This window comes from Haemaphysalis longicornis, unplaced genomic scaffold (genome assembly GCF_048455015.1).
Source record: "Haemaphysalis longicornis isolate Haplotype H1 unplaced genomic scaffold, Haemaphysalis longicornis Haplotype H1 scaffold_2, whole genome shotgun sequence".
Taxonomy (NCBI): Eukaryota; Metazoa; Arthropoda; class Arachnida; order Ixodida; family Ixodidae; genus Haemaphysalis; species Haemaphysalis longicornis.
The window spans coordinates 131,886,875-131,895,712 of record NW_027526295.1 but is presented as its reverse complement, the minus strand read 5'-3'; positions in this window follow the sequence as shown (position 1 = coordinate 131,895,712).

Sequence of the window (8,838 nt, the reverse complement as noted above, 5' to 3'; positions counted from 1 at the left end):
TTGCGTCACGTTTGATGAGCATTTGAACAGCGATTTCTAACCACTTAAGGCATCTTGGCACTAAATGAATGCTGAAATGGCTTTGGGGAGGTCCGACTTCCGTTTGAAACTAACTTGCTGGTTGCCTTCAGTGACCCTTTAAGAACAAGTTACCCTTATGACTCATCACTGCAACAGATTGTTCCTCAGTGCGGTGCAGTGTGTGTTACTGTGAGTATTTTCAACGTGAAACGAGCCGTTCCTGTGATTTGTAGGACTGATTCTGCTATTAATTACTTAAGCGACAACAAACTATGCAAGAAAAAAATTCCGCCCTCTCCACGAAGTGAATGATAATGAGAGGGGTGAAGCTAAAATGCTTATCAGAAGGCAATGTGACGCATTAGGTGCAAGCTGCTTTCATAGTGTGTGCATTGACATTAGGATATGGCCCCCTGGCAGAATGATGCGCTGCGCGAGACTTCGCCGTACCTAAAAGGACAGGCAACTCATTTTTACGGAGTATAGGATCTACATTCGAAATGAAAGGTTTTCCATTGAAACACCTTAGGCCGTAACGGTTTTCCTGATAGCGACGTAGAACATTTGAGAGTGGAAAGAGGACAGCAAGTTGGTTTCAAATGAAACAAACGTACCCATAGCCATTTTAGTGTTAGTGTGCTTCCGAAGGATGCTTTAATTGCTAAAAAATCTTTAATCAAACAACGCATTTCCTTCATTTCCTTCGCAGTAGTTTCATGACACAGCCCCTGTTTGCATTAGAATAAACAGGAAGTGAGCCAGGCAGCTGTGATGTATGGCGGTAAAGGGCAACTGAATTCAATGTTACCATGTACCAAGAGGTTTCGTCACTTTCAGCTACACCAGTCGTGCATCCCCAAACTCCCACGTCTTTGGCTGCTCTAGACAATTGCAAAAAAAATTTTTAAAGGAACCCATGATCATTAGTATTGACGCTTTGTTAAAGAAAAACATATTGCCATTTTGAGGCCCCATGAATGTTGAAGCCGATCTAACAGTGGCCCCCACACAACGCCTCCCACAGCCAAAAAGCTATTCTTAACTTGTGCCGAGTAGAGGCGCATTTATGACCAGTCTCATAGCCATCTCAGCTTGAAATGTAACCACAGAATTTGTTGAATCCTGTTTCTCAGCACAAAAGTTTCTATTGTACGGTATTCTCGCAACGTGTCGACTGTACCAATGCAACCTGATATTCACAGAGAGACGACTTGCCCCTAGGAGAGGAACAGGCGGAGTAAGATCGCTATGCTCTAAGAGAGGTAGTGACAGGTAGTCTCTGTTTCGCTCGTTAGTTTCATGAGAATCAGAATCACAACAACAGTTTTGTTGGGTCAGTGGCTGATGAGCAGACGGCTGATCAGCAGACGGCTGAATACGATGAATATGACTAGCCTTGTTATCTCTCGAGATGCAGGATGGCAATTATTTATCTGGATGAAAAATCGTGATACCTCTTCAGCAACGACATCCCTTTCCTAGCAAACGACTGTTCTTTTGAGCCATTATTGAGTGACCAGTCAGCAATCTCCAGCTGAAGCCCAGAACCTATGCTTCAGTTACTGTTGTTTGTGATTTACCTGTATGAAATAGATGATTGCCTTTTTGTTCAGCCTAGTAATGGCCATGCTGTAGCCATTTGGAATAATCGGTGTCAACTGCCCATCACGTTCGTCGCAGCAAGGCAAATCAGTCTACCAGTTATGCTAAATTTACCTAACAGCATCCTTTTAACTCTCTGCTGCACTTAGTTCTTTCCGCCTTGGCTCAACTTTTACCTAAAACTTACCTCGGTAAAAATGGCCTCGAATGAATCACCACGTCGACAATGAATGCCAGCAAGGCCCGAATTCCATCCTGCGTAAATGTTTTGAACGGCAGTTTTGTAATGAGACTAAACTTCATCAAAATGTTCCACTTGCAATCGTGCCAGGTTATGTACAGTAGAAAACAAAAACAGTGGATTGCAATATTTTTAAAAAGCATGACATCATCAATTCCTCTTTCAAAACTGAACTCCATATCGCTGATATATAACAGAATATAAAACGAGCATGCACCCATTGCAGTGCTTGCTTGTAATACTTTGGAATACAAATATAGCAGTTTTACTGCTCCTGAAAAGACTTAAAGTTCTTAAAAAGCCGCAACGAACCTTCTAAGCAAGCAAGCAAGTCGGCAGGAAAGTGAAAATATGTGAGTGTCTATCAGCAACAGAATGCAAGGAAGCAAGCCATCAAGTACTCATGCCAGCAAGAAGAGCACGTTTCAGAAGATTCGTTAGGAGCTCAGGTGTGTTAGTAGAGACAGCATGACCCAGCCTGCTTCTACTAACCCCCAACTCCCACCCAAAAAGAACCCCAGCCTGAATTAAAACCCACACACAGCGATACCAGATGCCTAGTGCTCCATATTGACTAAGCTGTGGGCACATGCACACCCCTCAGAGATAACACATATACATGCCAAGGCCTATCCAATGTTGCACATTGCTGTTTACTTGTTCACCTTTAGCACTCCGAGGTGCCTATCTGAGGATTTCTTGAACAATGCTTGTGCAGTAAGCATCCCTATAGTAGGCACAAATATCTGATTACCAGCGATGCATTCCTTCAGGCAGCAAAAGCAATCACAAATGTGTGGTCGTGCAAAAGCTGGTCTGCTACTTCACCATGTAAAGAAGTGCTTCTCATACTTAGGTTTTACGCCTCATTATAAAATATTCAGTTTATTTTAAATCCTTAGTACCTAGATCAGTGGTTCTCAACTATGAATGTGCTGTGGAACTTTCTCAAGCTTTCAAAACAATGGAGGGCTCCACGATGAACTATATAGATTTAATTCGTAATGTAGAGGAATTTGCAAATGCAGCTGAGGTCCCCCACGCAATTTAATGTCTGCCTTTTGAAGCTCACTTCTATGCTGATGCATCTTAAATTGCCAAAAGATTTGCTCTTGCAACTAACAGTTGCCCAAACACCTATATGCTGCTTCTTGTGTGTCTGGCTTTTTGCACCGCTGGTATGTTGTGCAAAAAGGCAAGTTCCTAGACACTACAAGAATTTCCAATTAAGCAAGGCAGAGAAAAAGGATGGCAAATGCACAGCCCTTGAAGGTGCGTGCAAGAAATGTTTCCATGATTTCGTCCCACGTTTGGATGCAAAAAAAAAGTGCAGCGCTGCAAGTATGCTCTGAAATGATACCGTGATTCATGTCTATTATGGCCTGACAATTCCTGCCAGGCTTGTTTGAGACAAACGTGCGTTATAATTTTCGAGGTTGCATGGCGTTCTTTCAAAACACGTACAAGTTTTTCTGTCTTTGACTCAAAAATACTTTGGTATTGCATGATTTTGTTAAGTGCTGTTTCTTGCTTTAAGATGCCAGCTTGCATCTAATCAAGTGGGTGGGCAAACAGTTAAAGATGCAAACCCTCACACTGCCTCTCCCCCACCATGGTGGCTCACTTTCATAGAAAAAGTGCAGCTTTTGCGAGCTGGACGGCTGTTGCAAGCCGTGGCAATACTCACTTCTGCTGGAGGGGCCAACTTGGTTTCCGAATGCAACCTTGCCTTGAACAGCACAGCCTATCCTGCCTTAAGATCTATGAAGTCATTCAACTCGATCATGTATCAGGATCTGCAAAAGAAAATCGTGTCAGCAAATAATGAATTCATGCCGGACCTATTTTTCTCGTGGTGTTACATCCAAAGCTAATGTGTTACGGCTTGTCTCATCAAGTATGGTCATCTGTCATAACACAGCTAGTCATACAGGAAAGTCATTCACTGGGTCAGAAAACACTTTCTTTTTTTACAGTAGTGATAAAATAGGCGACTCAGTCATCCGTATTCCGACACCTTAATATTCTGTGTCACCATGCTGACAAGCATTATTGGTGCATAAGGTCATTTGTAGCCGCAACCGTTACTACAGCCTTGTTAGCTAACGTAAACCTCGTTCATGGCACCAAATTACTTATGATTGCATGGCAGCTAAAAAAAACAGTTGAAAAAGAAACACTATTCTCGCAAACTTACCAACGCTGCAGGAGACACACACCTGCCTTAGTTAATGTTAACGTGATTGTAGAAGTTTCCGTCACGCAAAACCACAGTGCATTTTTTGGAGCTGCAAGCTCCGTGTCAAAATCGAGTGTCAGATGATTCAAGCAATTTTTGTGTATGGTCTTACTATTGATTATGACATAAAGTTATTACCATCAAAAGAGTGTGTGCATTGTTCTTCTAAAAAATGATATCCCTTTTTATGCCCGGCAGACTTGTGTCATGCTACGGCAAACTCGGTTCTCTTCCATAAAGGCATGAATTTTTGTTTTTAATTACGCGGCCTTAGCTGGCGACTGACAGGCCCCGATTGTATACCGACCACTCATTATCATCAGAAAGGGAATAAAAACATTTCGGGTTCGAACCACATCGCCGTCGTGGTCCACACTATGTGCATTTAATCGTTCGATAGGCTCATAGCATCTTTTACGCATGTCACCGATTCATTAATAGGGTGCGCTGTTAGAAGATGTGAAGAGTCGACTCAAGCGAGCAAACAACCCCACCGAATCTACAGGGCACAGGTGTCGAATGGGGTGGCCGACCAGAGCGGTAAGAATGAGTCAGAGCCTTGAACGCGTAAACAACTCAAAGACCTATATTTGGACAGGCAAACCACCAGGAGCGTTACCAAATAGATATTACAAAGCAGAGCAGTTAACTAAAAAGAACACGAACAGTTCGATGCTTATGAGAGACAGAGTCCCACAATATTCACCGACCGTCCCGGACGATCCACCGCTGTCGGAGGCGATTCGGCTACCTGTGAAGCGTGGCTTCGTCGTAGGTCAGGCCGTCCGAGACGATCACGGTGATTCTAGCCCCGGGAGTACGTTGGAGTCCTCCAGGGCTTGCATTACGCGTTCTTTTAATTATGAGCGCCCTCTTTCCCGACCTCTCCACCTTCCTTCCCGCTTCCGTCTTACTGCGCTGATTTTCGCCAACACGAAGTAACCGCCACGTTGCTTTGAAACGACGCCGCGCGCGACAAATGATTTTATCTCGAATGCCCTGTTACAAACCGGCCTACAAAAGAATGCGAATGGATACCCGAAAACCCACACACAAGAAATATAAAACGAGTGTGCGCTTTTTTCTCTGCCCGCGCGCGTACGTGCTGTATGCGGCACGGATACCCCGGTACTTCGCTGTTAACCCTATCCAAACGTTTGACAAACGCATCGACTGATGACAGACCACTTACCAGCGAGTTGTCCACAGCTGTCGCCGAATCCAAATGCTGTTAGGGGCCGTTCCTCGTGTGACAGGGGCACATAAAAATCTTTCCACCAAATGGCACTACTAGTCCTTCTCAAATAAGAAAAAACGAAGGCCCAAGGCGAGGCTTGAAGCTCCGGCCGCACCGAGCTACCGGCCGCGCTGCCAGCGCTGCGTCACAGAACAGGGAGGATTTGCTGCGTTGATAGCACGGAGGTTGTTTACATCCGGGCAGCAAGTCGTGCCGCCAGGGCAAGTTGAGTCGCTGCAGTCGGGTGCGTTGGCGCGCTGGCACGAGAATTTAAATCGTCTATATACGCGCAAGCAAGCAAAGCAGATGAACATTGCAATTGTTTGCAACGGCGAGAACTGTCTCTTTGTTAGCAGCAGAGTTTGACAACACCAATCGCCGAAATAAACAGACTGAAACAACACGGCCGCGCTTTCTGCCTGTGATCGCGCTGGCTGAAGCATCTATACGGGTATACGTACGGTATCGGTTTTGTAGCTGCATGCAACTTTCGCGTCCTGCTTACTCGTTCTAATTAGCATTAGGCCACGGGTGAAGTGCTTATACACGGAAACAACACAACACTAACATGGCGACCGCCCTGCTTGAGATGATTACCGCCGATGGGGAGTTTATTGTGGACGTGGTACTATACAAGGAACCGAACGCCATCTCACAAATGGTGTTATGAGGTTCTAAATCCACTCTTTTACAACACGGATAGGCAACGGTACTACCATGGAGGTTCGTCCACATTTTTAAACCATGCCTAGCGAGTACATTTTTTGCTATAGGTACTTTTCATGGCACATTACTTGATTAAAACTCCATTTCCGGCTAGTTTGCGTTTACAGTGTTCGGTTAGAGATTCATGACCGGGGGGATAGATCATTCTTTGGCACTTATAGTACCCCGTTATGTCTTGATACGTAACCAAAGGACACACAGTCTCTAACCTACACCCTCGTGTCGCCTGGCGGGATAGATCTCGGGCGATGTCGTGGGCGGTCGTGTTGCCCTGGAGGGTTGAGTGGGCTGGCGTCCAAACAATCTTTACTTTCCTTTCGGGTGGCTTTTGCAGCAAGATGTCAACAGTCCCAGAATACAACTCCCTGCATGGAATGTAAGCATCTTACCCGAATTCTGGAACAACAAAATGCTTTAATAGCATCATTCAATGCTCGTATCGATGAACTAGAGCACAACCAATCTACAGCCCACGAAGAACACAAAAAACCTAACCCCCCCGCTCAGACACCCGAACTGCCTAATTGGACGCCGTAGAAACAGACCCAGCCGCCGTCGCCCCCACCGCAGATCGAAGAAATGTTACTAACCTAGCTAAGCAGCTTGCTTCCATAAACCAATACCTCCAGAATATTCGGCAAGTAAACCAGAAACTACAACAAGATATTCAGTCCCTTCGCACGGAGTATCGCACATTCAGGCAGGAAGCAATCTCTGTGAACACTTCACCCACTTCCCTCGACCACAGCAATGACCTCGGCCCCATCCGACAAGACAGAACTTCAAAAGGCTCTTCAAGGAACCATACCCGTGCTGTCCCATACGCCCGAAACACAGACAACACCTGATCAACCGTAAGCAACCTAATCGCACTTCTACGTCGCTCCTCCAATGGAATTGTAGAGGCCTCAAGCAAAAAGCTGCACCCTTACTCAATTCCTCACCACCTTGATTCTAAACCAGCGGTCATTGCCGTCCAGGAAACGAACAGTCATATGAAACTCCCTGGATACATCGCCTATGGTTCCTCAGACAACTACTCAATGCTCACGCTTATTCGTAGCACTATATCTGCTGTTATCATGTCACCCCACAGAGGGAATACAATCACGTCCTCACCGAGCTCCTATCTCCATCTCCTAAGAACAAACTAAGCCTTTACATCCTCAATATCTATTGCCGCCCAACCCAGAAGGTTCCCGGCATTTTATCAACAATTCATGACGCTATTAATATAGCTGGAACGAAACCACTCCTTATTCTTGGGGATTTTAACGCTGCTCATCCTCAATGGGGTTGTCCTTACAAAACGAAACGAGGCACTCTTCTGCCGCAAGCGATTGATGATTTTCACCTCCTGCTTCTAAACCATCCTGGCTCAACAACACGAATGGGAACCAGCACAGCCAGGGACACTTCCCCAGACCTGTCTTTATTACCTGGCACCCTGGATGTGTTATGGTCATCCACTATCGAGAACCTTGGATCCGACCATGATATTATCAACTAACAATTCGTAATCTCGATTACAACGTCAAGACAGGAGTCGCCCGTCTCACTAACTGGGATGCGTTCCGCAAGGCCAATTCCTCACGCCCGATAGACCCTAACCAACCTCTATCCGACTGGATCGATGACATTTTTGAAACAGTCAGGGTAAACACAAAATCCATAATCACTTCCTTCCAGACCCCCAGCGTGGATGCTAAACTTCTCCACCTCTGGGAGGCCCGTAGGAGCCTCACAAAGTGATGGAAACGGCAAAGACGGAACCGCAAGCTCCGGCTCAGAATTGCAGCGCTTAATAAAGAAGCCACTGAATACGTTATTCACCTATGTAAAGAGAATTGGCTTCAATTATATGACAGCCTCCAGGGTACCCTTACCACTCGACAAACATGGTATTTACATAGACGCCTCATTGACTCGCTCTCAAGCAAGAGTGAGACCCAACGCAATATGACCCGGACCCTAAGCTCCTTCAACGGATCTCCCCAAGATCTCATTCAAAAACTCACGGCTAAACATTTTAACATCTCTCGCCACTTCAACCCACCTCCTTACACGGGATCCACGAACAGTGACTTAGATAAGGACTTTCAACTTTACGAAATGGAAGCAGCTTTGTTCGAATGCAATAAACATAGCGCCCCGTGACAAGACCAAGCCACTTACCGCCTTTTGGCCAACCTGGACGGCGGCTCGCTGGATCACCTTCTATACCACATCAATTCGCACTGGAGCTCAGGTCACCTCCCTCCCCAGTGGAAGACGGCTGAAATACGATTCATCCCCAAGCCAAATAAGTCCCCTCATCTTGATAACCTAATACCGATCTCTCTGACCTCCTGCGTGGGCACGTTAGTGCAAAGAATAATACTGAAGCGCCTCCAACCCTTCCTTGAAGAAAAAGGCCTTATACCTGACACCATGTATGGCTTCAGGAAGCATCTCAGCGCACAAGATATTCTCCTTCGAATTAAAGAAGTCCTTGCTCCAGCGACTCGTTGCTCCCCTCGGGCCATTCTTGCCTTGGACTTAAAAGGGGCATTTGATCATGTTTGGCATTCCTCCATTTTATCCCGCCTCAACCAAACAGGCTACGGCCGCCGTACGTACTCATACATTACAGATTTTCTTACTCATCGGCAAGCTATTATTCGTGTAGGTGACATGAAATCCCAGCCTATTGCGTTGGGGGACCAGGGCACACCTCAATGTTCAGTTCTTTCTCCACTCCTTTTCAATCTCGCCCTCCTAATTTGCCCCAGA